At 33.4% G+C, this 25,829-nt stretch overlaps 1 protein-coding gene across 18 annotated transcripts in view; it reads right to left on the bottom strand.

Moving 5' to 3' along the window:
• ZBTB20 (zinc finger and BTB domain containing 20) overlaps positions 1 to 25,829 on the bottom strand; it is an 812,397-nt gene that overhangs the window by 742,492 nt on the left and 44,076 nt on the right. The window lies entirely within an intron of this gene.

Below are 25,829 nucleotides of genomic sequence, written 5' to 3'. Positions count from 1 at the left end.
TTAGCCTCCTGCCTTAAACAACTAAAAACTAGGCAAAATACTTTACAGACATTGGACAACAGGCAGCACATGATGAGGGCAGCCCCACCATTGCTATAGCTTACTTCCTGGACAGAGGTACCAGACCACATCTCAGGGCGGAAGAAACCAAATAGAGCCTGTCTTCTCCAGGGCCACACTGCTAATAAGGAGTAGATCTGGGCTTCAGATAAGAGTCCTTCTGACTGCAAAGTCCAAGAAGTTTTAACTTTTACTTCTCTACCACCTTTAAATAATTGCTTAGACTATTCGCTCGGCCTAGAAATCCGCTCACTCCTACCCCTTTATAGTCCCTTGCCCTGTAGAAATCATGTTGCAAGGCTTCAGTTTAAACATTACTTCATCCAGGAAAACTCCCCTAATTCCATTGCCCCCAGCCATAGTAAAAATCAGTATTATCATCCTCTATAATACTGTATTACTTTGTTTTTATTGTTTTTGTAGCATTAATTTTATTCTGCTTTATCTAATAATTATATTGTTAGCCAACATTTATTGAGAGCTTACTATATTATTGCTCTAAATGATGTACATGAACCCAATCACTTAATCCTCAGGACAGTCCCATACAGTAGGTTCTATTTTCAGCCTCATTTTGTAGATAAGGAAACTGAAACACAGATAGGCTAAATAGCTGGCTTAAAGTTACACACAACTAGTTAAGTTTCAGAGCAGGAATTCAAACCGACTAATCTGACTCCAAAGTCCTTGCACATAAGCTAGTTGTTTCCTGTCTGAATAGCTTACTAGACTTCTTGAATAGGGACAGTTCATCTAAGTAACCTTGCTATTTGTATATCTCATACTACCTGGGACTATGTTTTATACTTAATGGATATTCTATGTTGTTTTTCATATGAATGAATGAACAAAAGAGCACTATGAGGCTGTGGAGGAGTAATAACACTGAGTGCTAAACCAGAACTCTGGGAATCTCTAAACTATGGACAAAAGGTACTGTAATTCTTTGAGAGAAATTATTCTTCATTCTTGCAGCTCCTTGGAAGTTTCATCCACAAGCAATTAAATCTCTCTCATGATGCAGTGATAGAGTCTCACTTCACCCTTAGCTAATTTCAATATTGACAAATTATAGATATATTATTTTATGCTTATTTTAATGACCATTGTAAGAAATATTTCATACATTTATTCTAAGCATAGAACAACACTACTAGTAAGAATATATAGAGGTGGGAAATACGTATGGGAGTAGAGAACTGGCAAAGGTAATAATAAAATGGTAGCAATAAAATCAACTACCATTTCAAATACTTACCATGAGCCAGGCACCTGCACTATCATTATTATTAATGGCATTATAATGCCAGTGCATTATCTCACTTAACCCTCACAACACCCATGAGGTAGGAATAAGATGGGTCCTAAAACTCTGGTATTCTCATTTTGTAACCATAGTGTCAGCTGCCTTAAAAGAGTGTATTCACAAAGGTCATAACCATTTTATTAAATTAGAGTAGAAGCTTAAAATCATGGCTCTACATTTTTATCAATTATTGTTTTTTCATCAACTTCTCAAGTGTTATATAATGGGCTGGCAAGCACTATTATTCTGCTTACATCAATGCCATCATAAGTTCATATATGTCCAATATCTACTCCACACAAGCTTATTCACAAATTAGTACATTGTTTACTAAGAAAATGTAGTAAAGTTGCCAGGTTCTTAAGGTAGAACATAATGGTACAGGACTTCAAATTAGATGCTCTCATCCACTTACGTAGTTAACAAGTGCTGGAATCAATGCAGTCCATGAATTGCTTTGAATAATCAATCCAGGTGATAGAGAAGTTCCTCCACTTCCTCTCCAGAGTTAAGGAGTTTTGTGTGCAATAATCATAACCAAAACAGAAATAATAAAACATATGTGCACAACTACAAAATACCCTAGTCTCAGAATTAATCTTCAGTCCCTAGTGTCTTAAATCACAAAGGTTTATCAGGAAGTTTAAGTTTTTTTCATTACTTTAATTCACTCCATTCTTATAGTAAAAACTCTGATATGACAAACTTTCAATAATTCAATAGCATATTAGCTATACTTTAAGAACAATAATAATCCATAATAACTCAATAAAATGAAAAAAACACACATTCACACACAAACACACACACAAGAATAACAATGATAATATTACATCATGTCATATCCCATTACATTACATTATTAATGGATATCAGTAATTGAGTTCCTATTATGTATTGGGCAAAATAATAGGGGCTTTACAATATGATCTCATTTGGTCTCCATCACTCTGGGAGCTTGGTTTTCTTATCTGCATTTTACAGGTGAGTAAAATGGCTCAGAATAACTTGTCCATGGTCTCAAAGATACTAAGCAGTGTGCTAGAACGGTGGCTCAAACCCATCTCAGGCTACCACAAACAGTAAGAGAATTTTTGCAAAGTGGGAGTTTGCAAAATTAACATACAAAATAAATAGGCTTCCTATACAGAAACAAAAAGCCAGTTAGAAAATATTATGGAAGAGAAAACTGTTTAGGATGTAAGGATGTAAAAAAGTAAAAAAAAGCACTTAAATAAACAAATGAATAGAACACCAAGGAGCAACCTTAGGAGCAAATGTTCAAAACCTCTACAAGGAAAACTGTACAACACTTCTGAAACACACAAAAGTTATTTAACAAGTTGAGGGAAAAAGCAGGTTCTTGAATAAGGAGACAACCTCATAAAGATATTAATTGTCCCTACGTCAATTCATGAATTTATCATAAGTCCAATAAAAGTAACATCAGTTTTATTTTCCCCTTGAAGTCTGCTAGTTTATTATATAAAGTTCACTTGGAAAAACAAGTAAGCAAGAAAAGTCAGAAAAACCCTGAACAAAAAGAGCAATGGTGGGTGCGAGGTGGGAGGCTAATATTTCAGATATTAAAACATGTTCTAAAATCTCTATAATTTAAAAAAAAAAAAACAATAATGGCATATGAATAGATAGCCCAACAAAGAATAGAAAATCTAAAAGTATGTATAATTAGTTGCATAGGAAAATTTACAATAGGAAATCATGCAAGTACTGGAAGAAAACATAGATAAATTCCTTTATAAACTTCAAGTGGGAAAATTTTTTCCTAATTATTCCTCAATGACATAAGACCCAACAAAGTCAACTAAATAATATTAAAGACAAATGCCTCTTTTGGCCAGTAATCATCACTGTCATGGATTTTATGAAAAGCTCAATCCAACACACCTCTGGGAATCACAGAAATTGCAGAATTAGATTATATGAGTTAAAACTAACTCTAACACCTTCTCTTTCTTCATCACCATTTTTAAACCCCAGCAAAAAGACTGTAGTAATATAACCAAAACCTAGGAGAATCTAAACCTCATCTATAGAATTCAGTTGGAAAGAAACTACACTACTCTATACCCCCATTCATATCCAAGACTTCTCCTTGCATTTCAGTATTATATTTACTTTTAAAAGGGATTACAATCTTTGAATATCTTAATCCACTATTTATGTTAAAAAATATATGTGATTTTTATGTGCTACGGGGCAAGGTAGATATTTAGATTTATCCTGTAATCTTAAAATATTCCCTAATAATGCAAATATATACCAAAGCCCTGTAAACAATATTTTCAAAAAACTTGTTGTGGAGGACCCCTGGTGTCCAGCTGGATTCAAGTCAGTCTATAGTGTAGCTGTTGACTGCATAGCATTTGAGTCCATGATGAGACAGCATCTTTGCTTACTTTGAGATATTTTACCTCACTCATAAAAAACGTCAAGCCTCTAAAGTTTGTAAAGAATATGTTTAGGAAGAAAAATCTAGATTGTTTTACATTTTTCCCAACATTTCAAGAAGCATGATATAGGTTCCTTGGACACTGAACACACCATTACTGGCTGACAGGAATGTATCTCAGACACAAAAATTACAGTGTCTGATTAGTGTCTCCAGAACATATAGATAACATCTACATTTATAAAAATAAGAAATATCTCCACAAGTAGCCTCTGAAAAAGCTTTTTAAAAAAAAACAACATAAAAGTGGTATATTGGCAAAAGACACGATCACAGCCTTGCTGTACATGATCACTGCCTTGCAAATGAAAACCTGCACTGTTCCTTATGATCAGGGTTTCACCCATTTATTTGGTTAATCATTCAAATGGCTAAACAGACCTCTAATTTGAAAATAAAAACCAATTGATGCAATCACAAACGAGTTCTAAAATTGCGGTTTATAAAAATTGAAATCTTGATCTAAGCCAAAACACACACACAGTTACCTTTTCCTAATCAGAGCATTCATTTCTCCTCATTATGATCTCACAAGCACATTAAAATCTTATTAACATTAATTACTTCTGAGCGCCTATGCATGAGCAGTGACAGTCGTGAGCGTGCGCGTGACTGGATCATATCTACATTTATATACCTTGCTGCACTTTGCTTATAAAACATGTGAAAATATTTCTGCTAACACCAATTAGTTAATTTCACACACACACAGATAGTAAACTGCTGTCTCACTGCACAGCCTATCAGAGACCAGTAACCATATGGACAAACGGACGGGAAAGAAAGCAGAAACACCTTTGAACGTGAGAACTAAAACGCCTTATACTTGCACCTTAATTCTTGAGGTGAAAACAAGTTGAGAGAACAAAATAACAAAAAATTAAAAATCATTAAAATTTTAAAAACCAAGCATTCTACTTTCTACGCAGATGGATTCAATTATAAAAGTGACAGAGACAAAGAAAAACTGGCAAGCAAAAAGCAGCAGACACAGGAGTGATAGAAAGAGACATAAACAAAGACACAGAAATGAAAGTGTCCTTTTTTACACATGTACACACACGCTCGCGCACACACACACACACACACACACACACACACCTGCTTCACATAATCATATTCATATTTTACTTTGAACAAAAGAAATATAATCTTTACTCTGACTGTAAGGTAAGAATAATAGCACACCACACCTCAAAATCAAACAGGTCTATCCTCACAAGCAATAAAATTCCATAAATCGGATTCTATTTATACCGAGAACATTATATAGAGGAGCCACTCATCCTTTACAACAGAAACTCCACGTAAATGTAGAAAACTAGGTAGTTATAGCCATAAAACTACATATAATCCTTATCTCTTTTCTTCACACTCTCCTCTCAGCATCCAACTATTTTACCTTTCACACACACACTCCATCAAATTATGTCCTTCTTTCCCCCATCATCTGTCCTTTAGTCGGAATATTCATAAAGAATATACCACTGATCATTACGTCCACATTTTTTTGTTTGATCCATGTATCTATCTTCTCTTCACAGCCTACAGTTTATACTAAATCCAAAGACCTATGTAATACCACTGTATCTTTATCCACACATTCTATCCTGAATCTTTCTGCCATCTTTAATTTCTTTGTTGCCACTGACCACTATCCCAACACTATATCATTTTCCCAAAGAAAATATTTCAAAATTCCTATGGAAAACACTAGGCAATGGACCAAAAAATTCATGTTTAGCTCCATAATGACTTTTTCAGGGGGAAAAACAACCTATTTGGGTCATAATACCTATGTTTGTAGGAAAAAGGAAATAACTTAATTCTAAGATTATACTCATTAGAATATTTGACTAAGAATAAAATATAGAAAGAATATGAGACATTCAACCATCCAGTACAATTAATGCTGAAGATGATTTAAGCAAATATAGCTCATTCTATAATTCCAATGTTCAACCTATTGTCCAGCATCGGCCTATAGCATGGTGGTCAATTACAGCAATACGAGTGTGCACCCTATAGGTGTGCTATGTAGCAAAGGTCTAAGTGCTCTCTCCATAACGTAGTGCATATTGGAGAAGAAATGGTAGGAAGCAAGATTTTTTAAACTTTATGAAATAGTATTTAAAATATATGACATTGGTATCAATACAAAGTTTAAATGAAAGCAAAGAATATACTGAATTTTATTTTAATTCAATGTTAAACAACATGCTCATAACTGAACAAAATTTAGTGGACATTCTCTGGGAAATCTAAAACATGCTAATATAAATTTCATTAGTAAATGAGGTGTTAAGAGTTTTTTTTAAAAAAATAAACTAAAGGATAATAAAATAAGGTCAAATATAATAAAATGGTACGTTAAAGATGAGCAAGAGTTATTTCAATTAATTGCCAACCTACCATAACAACTTAAAATAAAACTCAAACTACCATCCTTATGAAGTTTACAGACTTTGTATAGCTCAACAGCAATTGTTATAGTACTATTTATGACTTGCAAATATTCTGATTTACCAGATTTATCAAACAAACTTAAATGTGCCCTTTACAAGAAAGACTACAGAACTGAGAAAATAAAAATCTGAAAACCTAAAAAAATAGTGGTTGCCTGTCATAACACAGTAACACGCTATGCTTTAAAAATATATTAGTTTTTAATTAGTAAACACTTGAATATTTCTTTATAGGTCATTAATAGCTTAACAGAATCTGGGAACCAGAAATTAGACTGTTAGCAACCACTGCCAAATGACGATCAATTTTACTTTATTTTTAAACCTCTAAGTGTATAGATCAGTGAAAAAAATATGAGATTTATCAAAAAAATCAATTTACATTGAAATTTTTAAGAATACATTGCATTAAGATATACCCCTAATGATCAGAGAAGTATGGAAAAGGAGGAGGCAGCAAAGAAATCATCTTGGGTAAACATCAAAAGAACCATAATGCTCTATTATCAGTCTGCTATGTTGCAGATAGCTTCCCAACGATCCATTGACATATGACCATGACAGAACTAGCAAAAAGTGCAAAAATAGACTGAGACTTAGAACCCACCTTCGCTCTCAAAAATGCTACATCACAAATTGCAAAGATAAGGTGGCCAAATTTCAACATCAAAGGTACATTTGGCATTTGAACCAGGTCTAAGAATTATGGTCTTTGTTTTCCAATAAAAGCTAGTAAGCTGAGGTTTACTTAACGCTTTCCTGTGTTTTTGAGCTTCTCAAGGATTACTGAAATTGGAGATTACATGTGAAAAAAGATAGTTCATCATTTCCAAAAAAGATATTCATCCAGATTGCCCTCCAATCCGTGAAATCCGAGATGCCTGAGGAGTCTTCTTTGTGAAAGCCTTACAAATATATCCAAAGATGGTGAGTCCCATATGGCTCTGATAAATGAAACCCGTTATTGTGAATTTCGAGCTCTTCTTTAAAACAAAACACTACTGGGTGGATTTGGTGCTCGTGAAACAAAGCGCTAATTGCGTGGCCTAACAACACTCTGAACCCTCTCCCTAGCAGACATTTTAAGTTGTGCCAAATTGGTTTTGGGATGTGAACACATATCCTGCAGCCAGACTCTCACATGCATGCACTACTCCCTGGAAGTAAGTTGGACACTCCTGGAAACGACATTAACTCTTTCAGGTCACCAGGGAACCTAACTCTCTCAAAAAGAAAGTCCTCTTTGAGGATGAAAATAAGTCATTCAGTCTCAAGTCAAACTCAAATAAGAGGTAAAATAGAAAATACTGATTTGGGGCCAGTTCAGCAATAAAGTACCCGTAGATATTAGAGATAGCCCCTACACCGCGATGGATGCTTATTCAAATGTATCCAGAAAATCTTATTCTTCTTTCCCTATGTGTGCATAATTTCCAAGACATTAATAAGAGTTGTGTGCATTCAGGAGAGGAGAATTCATTTTAAGCTTAATATGCCACATTTGCCTCAGGCAGAGTGATAAGAAACTTTTGTTTCTTTGGTAACCACTTTCACCTTATTATAACAGAAAACTTCTTGAGTTTTTGTTTCACCACATGAGATATAATTTCCACACTAGGATTTTTTCTATGCTCTTCCCATCCTGGTTCAAAAAGATGCCTACAAACCTGGAACTGCATATTTAAACGGCAATTAATCTAATCCCATCTCCCTCTCATTCAAATTTAGGAATTAATAAAAACACTTTTTAAAAGTAACTAAATGTAAGAAAAAAAATATAAATACCAGCTTCTTCCTTCCTTCTTTTTCTCTCTTTCAGTCTCAATTTCTTCAGAAGACAAATAATTTCTTAGGAACAAGGATTACTTTTTAGGGAATTTTAATTAAGCATTTTATTTGCAGTATGCTGAAAACAGCATTTCCCCTTTTAGCTCACTGATAAATATCTTGGTTTTTATTTGTCCTCAAGATTACCCAAATTCCAGTAACTATAATTTTACACTTTTAGGTCACTGTCATTCTGTGGCTGTCACTATACCCTTTCATCTAAAAAGCTTGATAAAGATATAGATAAAAGGAAAATTACTTTTTTGGGTAGAAGATAACTAAATGCCTGTGGAGTTTTTTTTGTTTTTTGGGTTTTTTTAAGCAATTCACTTCTAGTATAAGCCTTCTGTGATATATTTCTTAGAGAACCATATTTAATTTCCTGCCAATTGGTGTGAATTTAAGAGTATTACCAGAAGCTTATGTCCCATTTCTAACAAAGCCTTATATTCTAACAATTAGCCTGTGTGCTGCTGCCAATGACTCTATTGCTAAGACATAAAAAACAAAAACAATCTCATCAGACCCTAAAAGGAAATAAGCTGCTATTTGCAAGTAGATAGGACACATTTGGTGAATCAAATGTGTAGCTGCTTCTGACCTCAGTTAATTCAAACTGCAATTCTTAGAATAGAAATCAAGTCTGCAGATATGTCAATGTGAGGACATATACCTGACTTTCCTTGGAGTTTTGGAGCTCTGAATAACTCTTAAATATTTCCCAATAAAAATTTAGAGGATCTGTTAGTGCATTGGGGCCTGTTTGTACTATATCTGATATAATGGCATTATTTCTAAGCTCTGGGGCATACTTGTTTAGTTAGTTGCTGGTAACAAAATAAAACTCATGTTCTAGTCGAGTTTGATATCTAGAATCATACTAATGACATTAAGATGTAAATGGTAATACTCAACAGGCACCTCTACATCAAAAATGTTTTACCTATTTTTTTTAAGTATTTATTATATCAGTGAGAAACTGACTGAATACATATTGAAAAGTTCAACAGAGTGATACTAGGGCCAAGCAGCAATTTTCCCATGGAGTCCAAACAAAAGGGATACTGGGGCAGTTATAAACACTTTATGGAAGACTGAAGTTTTGATTTATATTTCTACCATGGTCCTCTTTTCCACCCTAAATCCATATAATAACATCAATTTAGGAAAGATATTATCAAAACTTGGCATATGTTCATTTCAAAATCTTACGATTAACTATAATTAGGACTTAAAACAACAATGGTCTTTCTTTAGTATGGTATGCTTATATTCCTTACTCTTTTTGTGTGTGTATTTACTATAGGTTTTTGTTTTGTGGTGACCATGAGGTTTAAGCACTGAAAAACAAACAAACCTCCAAAGTTAGTAGAGGGAAGAAAATAACAAAGATTAGAGCAAAAATAAATGAACTAGAGACTGAAAAGACAATAGAAGAGATCAATAAAACTAAGAGCTGGGTCTTTGAAAAGATAAAATTGATAGACCTTTTAGCCAGACTCACCAAGAAGAGAGAGGACTCAAATAAATAAAATCAGAAATTAAAGAGGAGATATTAAATTGATATCATAAAAAATACAAAGGATCATGAGAGACTACTATGAACAATTATATGCCAACAAATTGGACAACCTAGAACAATGGATAAATTCCTAGAGACATACAACCTACCAAGACTAAATCATGATGGAACAGAATATCTGAACAGACTGATTACAGCTAAGGAGATTAAATTAATAATCAAAAACCTCCCAACAAACAGAAGTCCAGAACCAAATGGGTTCACTAGTAAATTTTTCCACATTCAAAGAAGAATACCAATTTTTCTCAAACTCTTCCAAAAAATAGAAGAGGAAGAAACTCTCCCAAATTCATTTCATGAGGCCAGCACTACCCCAATACCAAAACCAGACAATATGCCACAAGAAAATTATAGGCCGATATCCCTAAGAACATAGATGCAAAAATCCTCAGCAAAATATTAGCAAACTGACTTCAACAATACATTAAATGGATCATACACACTGATCAAGTGGGATTTATTCCAGTGATACAAGGATGGTTCAACATCCACAAATCAGTCAATGTGATACACATTAACAAAGTGAAGAATAAAAATCATATGATCATCTCGATAGATGCAGAAAAAGCATTTAACAAAATTCAACATCTATTTATGATAAAAAACACTCTCAACAAAGCAGGTATGGAAGGGACATACCTCAGCATAATAAAAATTATATGTGACAGGCCCACAGCTAACATCATACCCAATGGTGAAAAGCTGAAAACTTTTCCTTTAAGATCAGGAACAAAAGAAAGATGCCTACTGTCAGCACTTGTATTCAATATAGTATTGGAAGTCCTACCCAGATCAATTAGACAAAACAAAACAAAACAAAAAACAAACAAAAAACCATAAATATTGGAAAGGTAGAAGGAAAATTGCCATATTTGCAAATGAAATGGTATTATACATAGAAAAGTCTAAAGAAAACCCTAAAGTCCTTCAAAAAACTATTAGAACTAATAAATGAATTCAGTAAAGTTGTAGGACACAAAATCAGTACCCAAAAATCTGCTGTGATATACTATATACTAATATAGTATATTAGTTAATATATACTAATATATAATAATAATGAACTATCAGAAGAAAATTCAGGACACAATCCCATTTACAATTACTTTACAAATAATAAAATACCTTGGATTTAACCAAAAAGGTGAAAGCCCTATATATTGAAAACTACAAGACATAAATTAAAGAAATTGAAGAAGACACAAATAAATAAAAAGATATTTCATGCTCATGGATTGGAAGAATTAACATTGCTTAAATGTCCATACTACCCAAAGCAAATACAGATGCAATGCAACCCCTATCAAAATTCCAGTGTCACATTTCACAGAAATAGAACAAAGAATCCTAAAGTTTTATGGAACCATAAAAGACCTTGAAGAGCCAAAGCAATCTTGAGAAAGAACAAAGCTGGAGGCACAATGCTCCCTGATTTCAAACTATACTGCAAAGCTATAGTAATTAAAATAGTATGGGATTAGCATAAAAACAGACACATAGATCAATGGATCAGAATAGAGAACCCAGAAAATAAACCCATCCATATATGATCAATTAACTTACAACAAGAGAACAAAGAATATGCAATGGGGAAAGGACAGTCTCTTGAATAATGGTACTTGGAAAATTGAACAGGCACATTCAAAAAAATGAAACTGAACCGCTACTTTACACCACACACAAAAATTAACTCAAAATGGATTAAAGACTTGAATATGAGACCTGAAACTAAACTCCTAGAAGAAAACATACATGGTAAGCTCCTTGACATAGGTCTTGGAAATGACTTTTTAAATCTGTGCCAAAAGTAAAAGCAACAAAAGCAAAAATAAACAAGTAGGACTACATCAAACTAAAAGGCTTCCACGCAAAGGAAACTGTCAACAAAATGAAAAGGCAACCTACTGAATGGGAGAAAAATATTTGCAACCCATATATCTGATAAAGGACTAATATCCAAAATATATAAAGAACTCATAAAACTCCATAGCAAAAAACATACAATTCAATTAAAAAATGGGCAGAAGATCTGAATAGACATATTTCCAAAGAAGACATAGAGCTGGTCACTACACACATTAAAAAAAAAAAAAAAAAAGCTCTACATCATCAGGGAAATGCAAATTAAAACCACAATGAGATAGCACCTCACATCTGTTAGAATGGCTATTATCAAAAAGACTAGAAATAACAATAGTTGGCAAGGATATGGAGAAAAGGGAAACCTTCTGCATGGTGGAAATGTAAACTGGAATAGCCATTGTGAAAAACAATAGGGAGGTTTGTCAAAAAATTAAAAAATAGAACTAGAACTACCATATGATTCAGCAATTCCACTTCTGTATGTTTTTCTGAAGAAAACAAAAATACTAATTTGAAAAGATATATGTACCCCCATGTTTATTGCAGCGTTATTTACAAAAGCCAAGATATGACAACAACCTAAGTGTCCATCATTGGATGAAAGGATAAAGAAATTGTGATACCTATCTACCTATCTATCTATCCATCTATCCATCTATTTATCCATACACTTACATATAGGAATACTATTTGGCCATAAAAAAAGAATGAAATCTTGCCATTTGGATGGACCTTGAAGGCATTATGCTAAGTGGAGTAAGTCAGACAAAGACAAATACTGTATGATCTCTCTTACATGTGGAATCTAAATACACACACACACACACACATACATGTATTTTAAAACTAAGCTCATAGATACAGAGAACACATTGGTGGTTGCTACAGCCAGGGGGTTAGGGGTGGGAGAAATGGGTGAACTGTTTTTTGTTGTTGTTGTTTAAATGAATTTAATTTTTAAAATACTAAGAAAATTTGAATAAACTATGAACAGTACTTAATAATAATGTATCAATATCAGTTCATTAATTTTAACAAATGGACCATGCTAGTGTAAGGTGTTAGGGGAAATCATGGTGGTGAGAGAGAGTATTATGGGGACTCTTTACCATCGGCTCAGTTCTTTGTAAATCTAAAAACAAACAAACAAACAATGGCCTATCTTTTATTAGGTGTCCATCACATTTTTCATGTTTAGAGGTATGCCATGAACTCAGAATTTGAATTTATTCAAAGCCATTTTTGTTTTCTGGTTCCATGTTCATTACGTAACATAACTCCAATAAAATAGAGGCAGAAGGCTTAACATGATGCATGTCGTTCTTACAGCTCAGCTAGTTCTAAAAGGCCTTAATAATCAAAATGTTTATTCAACTAGCTTATAAACCTGAAATTATAAGCAGAATTATTTTTTTAAATGTTAAAAGACAGTAGCCAAAAAAAAGGAGGGAGGGAAAAGGGAGTGGGGATATTAGAAAGGCATCTTGATCAACAGAGACGCTGGATTGTCCAATTGTTTTATTGAAGCAACAAATAACCTAGTTCCCAGGACTAACCTCAACATTAGAAACTACTATGTAACTTTAGGCAAATGATTTAATATCTGTTGGCTTCTATTTCTTACTCTGTAAAACGGGTAAATTTCAGGCACCAACTGCTTTCTTTATCCCGACACTGGCTAGGATCTTTTAAAATGTATTCCCTGAGCCAAAACCTCACCCACATGCCATCAGTTATTTTCCCTCCTTTTTCCTGTCTCCTTTGCCTCTACAGAGAAATAAAATTAGCAGTCAAAGTTAAACAAGCCCAGTGGGCAAGACAGTCTTCGGTTTAAGGAAAGGGATGGAGTAAGTTGTGTTAAAGTGCTCATTTGGCCCCAAAGATTCATTGTTGGGACACTACCTCCCACAACTAGATCCACTGGAATTTTTCTCAGGAAAATGGAGAACTGTTTTAAGATAGACATGCCCTTTAAGCTGGTCTCAAATCCAAATAAATTTAGGATATTTAAAAACACCCTACAGGATTTTCCCTGTGGAGCCTAAATAAATCACTGGCCAAATTTTCCAATTTATGCTCTGCTGCTAAATGGGACATTCTTAAAAAAAAAAAAAAATCATGTTTTAATTTCTACATTTGAAAAAGGAGTATAGGTAAAAGTCTTCATTTTATATTTTCATCCTTCTCTTTTCACGGTAGCACTCATTTGCTTGACAGAATTTAAAAGAATGCTGTTTGGGAAAGACCACCCCTAGAGAAAAAGTTGAAATAAAACCTAATTTTCTAATAAACTTGAAAGTCTGCTAAAGACAACACTATATCCCTTGATTAGTGACTTTGTGGGTCTTTTTTAAAAATGTATGTTTTAATACATAATTACAGAGGCATCAATAAGATCCCCAAAATATATGCATATCAAATTTATAAAATCATGATTATTTTCACACCTAAAAGATATATTTCAGAGCTCCAAAACTGTTAACATCCCTATTGCATTTAAAATATTATTAAATCTATAAAAACTCATAAATATAACATTTTTAGTAAATGAGAAGTTGTATTAGTTTGTACACTACACTGTATACATAGGCTGCCATTTCATACCATGAGGTATTTTTTAAAAAAATAAGAATACCGGAAATGCTAAGGAATCAGTTTTTGGATTTTATAAAGAACTGATGCATTGATTCTATTGATGTTTTTATTTGATCTTAAATGTGAATCAATTATTTTAAGACCAATAACAATGGCTATGGAGGCCATGAAATTGTTGTGTTCATGGCATGTCATACAAGGTAAGATGGAAATTTTCATTCAAATAGTCTGTTCCATCGAAGAGTTTCAACTTTCAAATAAAAATATAAACAGAAGATTGTTCACTTCAACTGACTTCCCTAAGGTTTATGCATAGTTAACACCAAACTTTACAAGACATAAAAAAAAATAATTACTGGACTGATTAAGTGTGGCAAAATGGTTTGTTCCCTATAAAGAAAATGAACTTAATTCCTACAAAGTTTAATTAGCATTTAGTAGCTGGTACTTACCAAATTGAGGGACAGCCTGATTCTGCAGGTTAACTGTAAAGCAGAGTTAGAAATTGCATATACTGGGGGTTAAGAGCACTAACTTTGATGTCAAAGCAAATGCATGGGGATTAAAAGAGATCCTGTAGAAAACATTTTTTAATAGTTCAATAATTACAATTATTATTTATAGTTAAACCCCTTCTTACCATTTAGAAAACTTGAATTCTACCTCCAGTAGAATTCTTAATGGAAGGATAAGGAAAAATTTCAATTACTTTTACATAGTGTACGCAATACTTATTATACCGTATCAGTGAAGCACTTTGTGGCCCTCAAAGCTAAACATTACCACTTAACATAATAGAAACCTGGTAAAGATTTATTGGATTACGGAAAAAATAATATGATATAGTAGAAAGAGTATAGGCTCTGAATCCTGGCATTGACACTTAACAGGTATGTGAACCTGGCAGTTTATAAGCTTCAGGTTTTTGCCTGTAGCATACACAGAAAATAGAGTATACAACAGAGTTATAAAGATTAAATTAAGCAATTTATGTGAAAGGTGCTCAGTAACTTCTCTTTTCCTTAATTTTGGTGTTACACAGCGAGAGTGGTAATTGCTGTTTTTCAAGCCTAAACTTCTCTTACATAGCTGTACCAACTTACCCTTCTATGTAAAGTGAGATTATGTTTAGTGAAGGAATAATGTGAATAATGAGAATGAATTCAGGTGCAACAATAAATATATTTTAACAATATATCCTAAAAACAAGAGCAATGAATCTCAAACCTTGCAATATTATTAGAATCTATGAAGTAGTTTTTGTAAAATACAGATGCCTGAATATCAAAGATTCTGATTTAGGATATCTGGGAGTAGAACCTAGAAATCTGTGCATTTAAAAATCTCCTAGTGCAATATGATGTATAATAGCAAAGGCAAGTAGTGTTTTCTAACTACCATTAGTGTGGACCAGCTGAAATCCAGGATGGAACCCTATTAGGGATGGAGCTCCAAAATCTGAATTGTAACAAACACCCATGGTAATTCTTAAGTACACTAAAGTTTAAGAACCACTGGACTAGAGTCCAATACTACAATACCAAAAAGGTTTATAAATTTTTTTCATCATATTTGGTTATTTAAAATTTTTACCTTCTATTTTAAGAAATATCACTCTCAAAAATGAACTTACCAAAGGATATATTGTACAGCACAGGGAAACATAGCCATTGTTTTGTAACAACTTTAAATGCAGTATAATCTATAAAAATAGTGAATCACTATGTTGTATACCTGAAACTAATACAGTATCATAAATCAACTTCAGTTAAAAAAATGAACATATGAATGATGCATAAAAAATTTATCTAAAGGAAACATTAATTTTAGGCTCATAAGCATTACCATTATTATTGTTATTATTATTATTACAGGTTTTTTTAATCAAAACTTAGAAAACTGGGTAACCATATCATCTCTGAAGAGCCTACACCACTGAGAAACGCTCCAACTAAGAAATGCTAGGAATTTCAGTGTTCTTCAAATTTGTGTGTTTTGCTTTGATTTAGGTTTCTATTACCCATTCCTTCTTTAATTAGAGCAATAAAAATAAATAAATAAATAAACGTTCTTAAACTGGTATAGTGCTTTACTATTTATAAAGAAATTCCATATACATCGTAATTTAATCTTCACAATAACCCTGTGAGGTAGACAGGAAGGGTAACATTTATTATCACCTTTCTGCAAATAAGAAAACCAAGCTTAACCAGCCTAAGCAAATTGCCCAAAGTCATACAGTTTGCTCTTTAAGATAACATATGGACTGAAAACCCCAGATGTAAATTCCATGCAAAAATTCTGAAATTTAAAACTAAGCACTCATTTTTAAGTGTTAAAAAAAATGTTAAATAGCATAAGAGTCTCTAAATTGCAAGTAGTCTATAGTCCTATACCAAAGCATAGTTCATTGTGGTATTTAAATTTATTGTAATTTATTTATTTTATATTTAAAGGTTAGAAGGAAAAGTGGAGCTCAATTAGCCAAAATCAAGCAAAAATATTGACAAAAAATTGGACTGTCCATCAGTTATAATACTATTTACACTGCCCATTTGCAGTTCTGCCCTGTATAAGAAAAGCCCTTGTGTCTCAGTTCCCTCTTCTAAAACATGAAATAGCAAACAGTACTTTCAAAGGCTAGCAATTTAATTTTCAACAATCATGGCACGTTAAAAACTGTTAAACCAAATACACAACTAGAGTAACACTAGTACGTGTCTAATCCCTATTAAAAACCCTGAATAAAAAGTACCTTAAAATCAAGTAGTCCAGCCTGCTCATTTTATGCATGGGAAACAAACCTAGAAAAGTTAAGCATCCTACCCAGGATAACACAGTAAATTTGCTGTAAAGGTAGAACTAGAGATTAACTATCTTTACCCCAAAGTCAACTACAAAATACACTCGTGAAAAGGCAGTATTGTTTTCAAAATCAAAAAGAGAAACAATCATTTTTAATGTGAGAGAAAGTAAATTTATAAAGGGATGTTTGGAAAGTAGGTGGTATCAGAAGGTATTTTTCCAAAGAGAAAAAGCTCTAAAATTATTTAAAATTTTAAAAATAAACAATAAATATAAAACAAATAAGTTATAAACAAGCCAGACATAATCATTTATTTAGACCTCAAACATCTGAGTGTCTCTGGGCTGAATGCCAAAGAAAGTTCTAGATGCAGAAGGATGAATAAGACACAAACACTATCCTGAAGGAACTCATGGTTCAGTTGAAAGATATGCTTACAAACAATGGCAGTACAATGTGAAAAGTGCTGTTACCAAGGTATGCCTATAACAGTTGCTCTGAGAATGTGTTGGAAGGATCACCTCACTGTCTGAAATGATTGGGCTGAGACTTTACAAGTGGTAAGAATTAGGTGAATATCTCCAACAACCCCTGTCTTCTTCATCCCCCTCTCTAAATTGAATGCATCCCTGTTTGTGCCTGGAATTCTTAAAGTATTTTTAATATACACTGGAATGAGAGAAGGGGTAAAGTGAACACATCTTAACTTCTCTTTGGGTAGTAAGAATTGCCAAATACACTAAAACATAGATTTTCGTGCAGCTACTGCAAAATCAGAGCTTGAAACAATGTGCCCAATTTTTGCAAATATCCTGTTCTTTCCTTTTCACTCTGTCATGCATCAGGTACTCTCACAGCAATAGGGACACAAGGTGGCACTGTCGCGCTGACATTCATTTCAGGACCCTTTCAAACTGGACAAATTGGAAAGAGGCAAGAGACCCTATTGCAACGACTAAAACCAGAGTTGTAATACTGGCCTTCTCCTAGGTCTACCAGCATTAATAGTGGCCACAGAAGGAGCAAATCATTTTGCATTTCACGACTATCACATCATGCCTGTATAGAAGAGAACATATTCTCTGATGGTTTCTGCAAAATGTCGTGTGTGTGTTCACAAACTCGTCCAAACACATATAGCACAGCTTTGCCAATAGAAAGTTGGAAGTGAGCTGTTTACTATGGGCAAGGCCATGGGCATGGACCACCTCTCCACCTAGTGGCCAGTGGGGAGGAATGGAGCCTTAGTAACCATGTTCTGCTGCATTCAGTTAAAAGTAGCCCTTTTTTATCGGAGTATAGTTGATTTACAATGTTGTGTTACTTTCTGCTGTACAGCAAAGTGAATCAGTTATACATATACATGTATCCACTCTTTTTCAGATTCTTTTCCCATACTGTCCTTTTTTAAATTTTTTTTTCTCTGGCTGCACAGCGTGGCATGTAGGATCTTAGTTCCCCGACCAGGGATTGAACCAGCACCCCCTGAAGTGGAATTGCGGAGTCTTAACCACTGGACCACCAAGGAAGCCCTGTGCATTATTTTATTTTATTTATTTATTTTTAATAGGTCTTTATTCTATAAAAGATTGAATCACTATGTTGTACACCTGAAACTATTGATAATATAATATTGTAAGTTAACTAAACTTAAATTTAAAAAAAATAGTGTTCAAAAAAATAAATTAAATAATGCACAGATTAAAAAAAAAAAAAGTAGCCCTTTTATCAAACCACCCATAGGCAATTATGTCACTTTGTCTGACAAATGACAACTTTTGGTTTATTGCATTCATTGAATTATTAAATAGACCAAATAATATACTGTGATATATACTGAGGACAACAACAACCAAAAAATTAAAGTACGTGTGTGGTCTCTCAGATCACCTAAATTCCCTTTATTCTTCCATCATTACCAACCTAAACTTTTCTCCATACATTTGTGATTTATAGGTAGAAAATGCAAACAGAATTACATATATATATATATATATATATATATATATATATATGGCTATTTATAATAAAAGCACACAATCTTTAAGATAAAATCTAAAAAAGAGATTTTCCCTTCATTTTACAGGCAAGGAAACTGAGGAACAGAGAGATTATGATTTATTCAAAGTCATACAGTCAGTTAGGACTAGGCCTCCAAATTTAACCACTTTAAATCCTTTTAGGCATTAGTTAATGCCTCCTATTCTCCAAGGCACTGTTTTTTGTTTGGTTGGCTGGCTGGTTGGTTTGGTTTGGTTTGTTTACCACACCATAGGGTTTCTCTCAACATACTAGGAAAAAAATTAGTTTCTAAAACTTTCATTCATGTATTTTCATGCTAAGTTGATAGGATTGTTTGTAAGTCCTAGCACATCTTTATATTCATGGGTATATTCTGAGCTTATTATAAGAACATGCTCTTTTTTAAACTAAGGAATTATTCACATTCATTTAACATTTAAAAAGCAAAGCAGCAAGTGGGCAGGGAATGGAATAGAACGTGCTGGTCAAAACCACTATACAAAAATGGTTTCAGAAAGCCACTCTAAAAAGAAATCTGAATCCTTTCAGACTGATAGGAAGTTTAGAGTTGTTTTTGTTTTGTTTCATATATAAAGTATTTAACTTTATTTTAAGAGACAAAACACACACGCACATGCATACACACACACAGACAAACTTTTCAGTCGATCATTTCATCCATTTTAATTAAAATCATGATGCTGTTCTGTGGCATGCTGGGAAGGCTTCTCATCAAAACAAATGAAAGCCGTCCACCAACTATGAAAATCTGCTCACAACTTCAAACCAAGGCTTAAAAGGAAAAAGGTATGAAGAAAACCTGGCAGTGAATGTATTAGAAATGTGATTCGTTATGACTTTCTCTCCTATGATCTTCTCTTGGCAGTACCACTGGATTCTGCCTTGGAGTGGAGGGAGAATTTAGGTAGATCTGTTCTAAACAGTCATAGGGAGAAGAGAATGCTGTGCCGAACAGATTAGATGGCTTTTATTGAGGGTTGGGGAGAAAGTCTTTTTCCTTCATTAGACTTACACATTTAGAAGCTTCAAAAGCCCCCACTCTCTCCACCCTCTGCTTTACTTATATTCTTATCTCCATTTGCTTCTTAATCATCTCTATTCTCCTCCCATCTAGAAATAAGGTAAAGGGATAAAGATCTTTGTTGATTTGAGGAACTAGAAAAAGTAAGAACTATTCCAACTCTTCTTGCCCAATCTAAAGCTGGGTGATAAGTGCAAACAACCAAGAAGATGAAAATATTAGTAAATATGTTTAAACCCAAAGTACATTTACTGGGCCAAAAAGAATTTTAGTATGTCCAGTTTTTAAAAACAACAATAACCAAAATAACAACAAACCCAACAGTATAAAGCCACCCCTGAGACTATATTACCTAGTTCCTATTTAAACAATAAAAGAAAGGACCATATTCTCACTGTTTAAATGTCTTGGTGTCTAAATAAAGGGGTTTTGTTTGTTTATAATAATAACCATACAGTTTTTATATACATACATACTATCTACCAGAAAAACTACATAGCCTAGGACATTCATAGTTTTCTGCTAGTAATAGATTTTGTTTTGTTTTGTTTTTTACTAAGTTTTTAATTTGGTACCTGAGCAAACTGACAACATTACTTTAATTTTCTCCTACTTGCATTTCATTTACTGGAAAGAAGCTCATACTATAAAAGGAATTTGCCAGCAACAAATCATAATTTGATTACAACAGTAATTCACAGAACATTTCTGAAAGGGAAGGAAAAAATAGCAAATATCCAGGCTCATTTAGTAAAAAACTAAAGCCTTCTGAGCATTAGAGAGAATTAAATTTTAAATAATTTAAATTCAAACACGGTTTAAGAAAAAGTTTAGATGACAAATTTCTAAAAAACAAAATAATACTATTATGTATAAGATTAATAATTATTACCATTTTTAGTTTAAATTTATTGGACATCTTTTTAATTTCCAAAAACTCCAAGCTCCATTAAATAGTTTTATATTTGTTGAATGCAAATCCTTACATTAGTTATTTAATATGAAAAGCTTTCAGATAAATTCTTAACATTTTAAATGCATAATGTGTAATATGTATGTTAAATTCATCATACCTAATGACAGAATTATGCAGTGGCAAAATTACTTTTACTATCAAGAAGATAAACACATTATGCTATAATTACCACCTTCCCCATCAAAGTTTCAAAGGTTAAGACTTAATATTCAGAAATGAGTAATAATATCTGCAGTTTCCATCTGCTAACTAGATGGATCAATGAATTCAGCCCTTGTTCCTATATCAGTATACTCACTTGGAAGTCAGCAACTAACTTTCCCAAAGTTAAAGCAGTTATATAAGGGTTGCTTTGGTTAACTGAACTACAGAACACCCCGAGGTGAAGTTTCATTTGAGTGTGAAAAGATTCCAGAAAGGCAAGGTCCACGTCCTCAAGCTGATTACTTTCAAGTGAACTGTAGAATCACAAAAAGGCTTGATCCTGGAGTAGAAGAGAGGTTATGAAGCCAAAGTCAAGCATAATTTTTCCACAGTTTAGTGCAGAAATAGCAGGCCACTTATTCATTATTACAGTTGAACAGCTAGAGTGGCAGAAAAGCCCTTTTTTCTTATAGACCCTTGAATGTTGTTTCCAACATCTGCCGTAGTGGTTACAGATACACGATAGTAATAATAGATGGCATTATTTCTTCCCACAATCTCAAAAGATTGCCTATGTTGAAATTAGAAGTAATAAGAGCTCAAGGAATATATTTTGATACATTAAACATAATTGGCATCAATGTTATTTGATGATTAAATGTATAATATCTATGTTACAGGAAAACACATGAATTCAGGCTTTCTCTAGAAATTCTAGGATATAGATATTGCCCTTGGGTTTTTGGTAAAGAATTAAAAGGATTTTGTTAGTTATTTGGCATTGCTATAATCCCTGAGGATTCTGCAAAATGCTAGAAATTACTTAAGCAATGGAAATGCATGAAACATAGGTTTTCAAGGAAATTGCAAATTTCTGGTTTTGCCAGATAACCTAGGAATTGTATATGTGATTTGAAAGTTTGGAGCAAAGAATCAAATGGCCAATGCTGACTGTAGTAACACTGTAAATAATACCTAGTGATTGCATAAGCTAACTGAAATGGCTTATACAACATGAAAAAATATATAAAAGGGTTGACTTCTAATTTAAGAATAACTTTTGCATGTACACATTTGTTCAACTGCTAGTGTTTATTGTTCTTGATGTAGGGTGAACTATTACTATGTAAGCAATGTATGATTTCTATGTGCTTGCGATAGTCACATGGCCATGTAAATGGAAATATTTAGGTTTTCTTTTCAGCACTATGCAACTTTTCATGCTTATTAGATTCTCACTGGCTAAGGACCTTAGAATGAACGTACTAGTTCATTTTTTCGTAAAAGTTTAGTAAAGTGTATTTTCCATTGAAAAATGTAGTTTGTTAAAATATAGTTCTAAAGTGGCCTCCAAGACAAGTCAGCTCTAGTATCCATTATCAACTTTTAGACCTAAGGAAGGCACCCTTGGGACTGAAAAAAGGCTGGAACTAGTGGCATTCAAAGAATGTCAACATCAGTCCTTCCTTTGCCAGCAAGGATCACTAGTTAGCCGTCAGCCAGATGCTGCTTCCACACACCTTGCCAGACCCTGGGGCAACGCATTTGCTCAGGGTCCGAACTTGGCTCCTATGTGGCAGCATGACTAGCTGCTACTCAAGCTTGGGCAAGTTCATGAACACATCCACTGATAATTTCTATATTTATAGAAAGCCAGAACATGTGTAGATAATCACACAATTGGATATTTATAAAGTGCCAGATTTTATGAATACGGGAATTTGTTAATTAGCACAAGGACTAATCATTAAAATTCAAAAATAGATAAATAAACAGGAATACCATTTATTTGTTCACATTTCAGGGGAAAGTATGCAGCTGCTATCCTTTTGATGAATGTAGGCTTCTGGAGAAAAATTATGAAGAAGGAAACTATCCACAAGTTTTGAAATCTTAATGAGTAAAATCCAAGAAATTACTATATAGTCTTTACATTAAAAATAATCATAGTGATTTTCCCCTTAAAGAAAAAAAGTTTAAACCAGCATGTGCTTAGCATTTGAATTACACTGTCTTGCATTCCACTGTTTTGGTCCTTTTCAAGGAGCCATAGCTGATTTTCATCGGATAGGAGTTTAAAAGCACACACATGTCACTCAGTACCAAACTGTTTTAGCTACAGGGCATGGCAAAGCATGAAATAACTGCTTTAGAGCACTTCCTCATGTGGGTGTGTTAGATAACTGTCTGCTCCAACATTAAAACGAAACACACTGTGACCTGACCAAGACTCCAGGGCTTTCAATAGGCAGATTTCATGTGCTGATAGGAAAAGCCCACCATAACCAGCAAGGCTGGTTAATGAATTCTTCTGGCACTCTATAGCCCTCCTGTGATGCAAGCCTTTCAGATTTCCAAATCCCTATATAGCAGAATACACTGGTTTTGAGTTTACTTATGCACATTTTATAATGTCCTGCTGTATTTAGATTGTGACAGTCCCTCCCAGAAAAGGCTAAGATTATTTTTCATACTAAAAATATTTTAAATCTACTGAAGGCTAAGAATTATAATGCAAAAGAAAACATATACACATTCTAAAAATCAAGCCAACCATAAAAATGACTAAATGTTTATTTACTCTTTTATTCTTTCTAGAAGGTTAAAGGAAATTTTCATCTTCTCTTAAAAACCTCTCTGTTTTTTGTTTGCTTCTAATTAACATAAACATGCTTAACATGAAATTTTAAGATGTCATATCCGCAAGGAATCTGTGATTTTTTTTTATCCACACATGTATGAGAATATGTACATAAACATACATAAATGCACACAGATATCTCCTCACATACATGTGTACAGAAAAAAAATTATTGGTCAAGAGATATATTAAAGATTTCTTTTGAAAACGGGTAGAATTTTAGGTAGTTCTCATAATATTAATATAGAAAATGACAGGTGCATGAGACATGCACAATTTTGACGTATTAGTTTTAAAACAAATATTTGGGTCAAGAGTATGAAATGGAGAAAATCACATTTGAAACACCATATATTGCATACCATATGAACATACACTTTCAACAGATTCCCCCCACAGTTCCCCTTTAGACCTTCAGGGTTAAAAAAATCCCTGACAGGCCCTGACTGAGTATACTTAGCATCTGTACTAATCTTGGTCAAAGCTGGCCTTCCAGTTTAGGTAATATAAGTAAATTAGAAGTTTAGGTAATATAAGCAAATCAAAAGTCTCTGAATAAATTTTTTAAAAGAAAGGAAAAAAAGACTTTTAGCAGCAAAAGTTCACCACCCTCTTGGAATAATGGATTTTTAATAAACATTTTACTAGGTTTGAACCTTGAGAATGTGTTTGGGAATCTGCTCTGGCGTCCCAGGTGGGTTAAGAATATTGCTTTATGGACTTCTTTGTGTTGTCAGAGAGGCCTAATGGAATTTAAAAAAAGAAAGAAAGAAAATAAAGAAAGTCTGCCACTTCTATTAAATAAATAATTTATTATTAAAAAGGTGACTTATTATCAAAGATCTCTATAGATTAGCATCCATTTTCTATCACTGCTTAATGTGTATGCTGAAAACATTTGCGTATCTTACCACCTGACTTAATTTTTATCAAAGGAACAACAGTTTTACTTTTGGACAAATCCAAATAAAACTCCACTAAGGAGACCATTTCAAATGGACCTATTTAACTACTTCTTTGAATTTTGAAGAACACTGTTCTGGGAAAACTCTTCAACAATGTCACCTAGTTGTGAATGCAACTTTTTTTCCCCGACATAAAAAAGAAAAATAAATAATAAAGGAAAAAGAAAGCACCTCAAAACTATGTTTGAAATAACAAGTGCATTATTTATAGTTCTCGAAATGTTAAATGAATACTTACAGTTGTTGCATAAGATGGCCTGATACACTTCATAGCTTCCACTTTGTAAAAAGACGGCCAGCCCCCCACTTCTCCCTCCCCAAGCATAAATAAACAGTTACATACTGAAAGGAAACTGTCCTAGGATAAAAACTGCTTGTTAAGAAAGTTTGCAATCTTACTAACCACAGTGATATCCCTACAAATGTAAAAGTCCATCTGCAAAATACAAGTTACAAGCTTATTCCTTTCAGAATACCCCCCACATGTAGTATAGAAGAGTATGTAATAATAAAAATAATTACTAGATTTTTACCCACCCTCAGTGACAACCCCTCACCTTATGGTCAATGCCATCCAAAAAACATACTGGCAAAAAGTATTCAACCTGCTTCGAGGATTTAAACTGTAAATATGGACTTTAAACTTCAATGTAAAACAAAGAACAAGAGTCTCACTTTAGTAATACCCACGCTGTCACTGCAGCTAAAACTCATTGGCACATTACTAACAAAACCCAGTTAGCAATAAATAAGGACAACATGATATATAGACAGACAGATGGAACTGCATAAACAGACAAGAAAAGCAAAGAGACTGACAAACATACGAGGGGTCTGTTTTAAAAGAGTGAAAGATACTGATTTATTTGGGACTTTAGTAAGAAAAATAGGTTTGTTTGTAATTATTTTTAAAGTAATTAAACTAAATCACAAGGGCACACCCTTAAATAAGTAGGAAGAAAATTAGTAGAGGATAGGCCTCCTATAGATGTTCTAAATTTTAAGCTAGCAATACCTCTGTCAAACTTAAATCTAGAAATTAAAATTCAAGGGAGAAAGAAT

The sequence above is a fragment of the Stenella coeruleoalba genome (assembly GCF_951394435.1).
Source record: "Stenella coeruleoalba genome assembly, chromosome: 5".
Lineage (NCBI taxonomy): Eukaryota > Metazoa > Chordata > Mammalia > Artiodactyla > Delphinidae > Stenella > Stenella coeruleoalba.
This window is presented reverse-complemented; position numbering and strand designations above follow the sequence as displayed.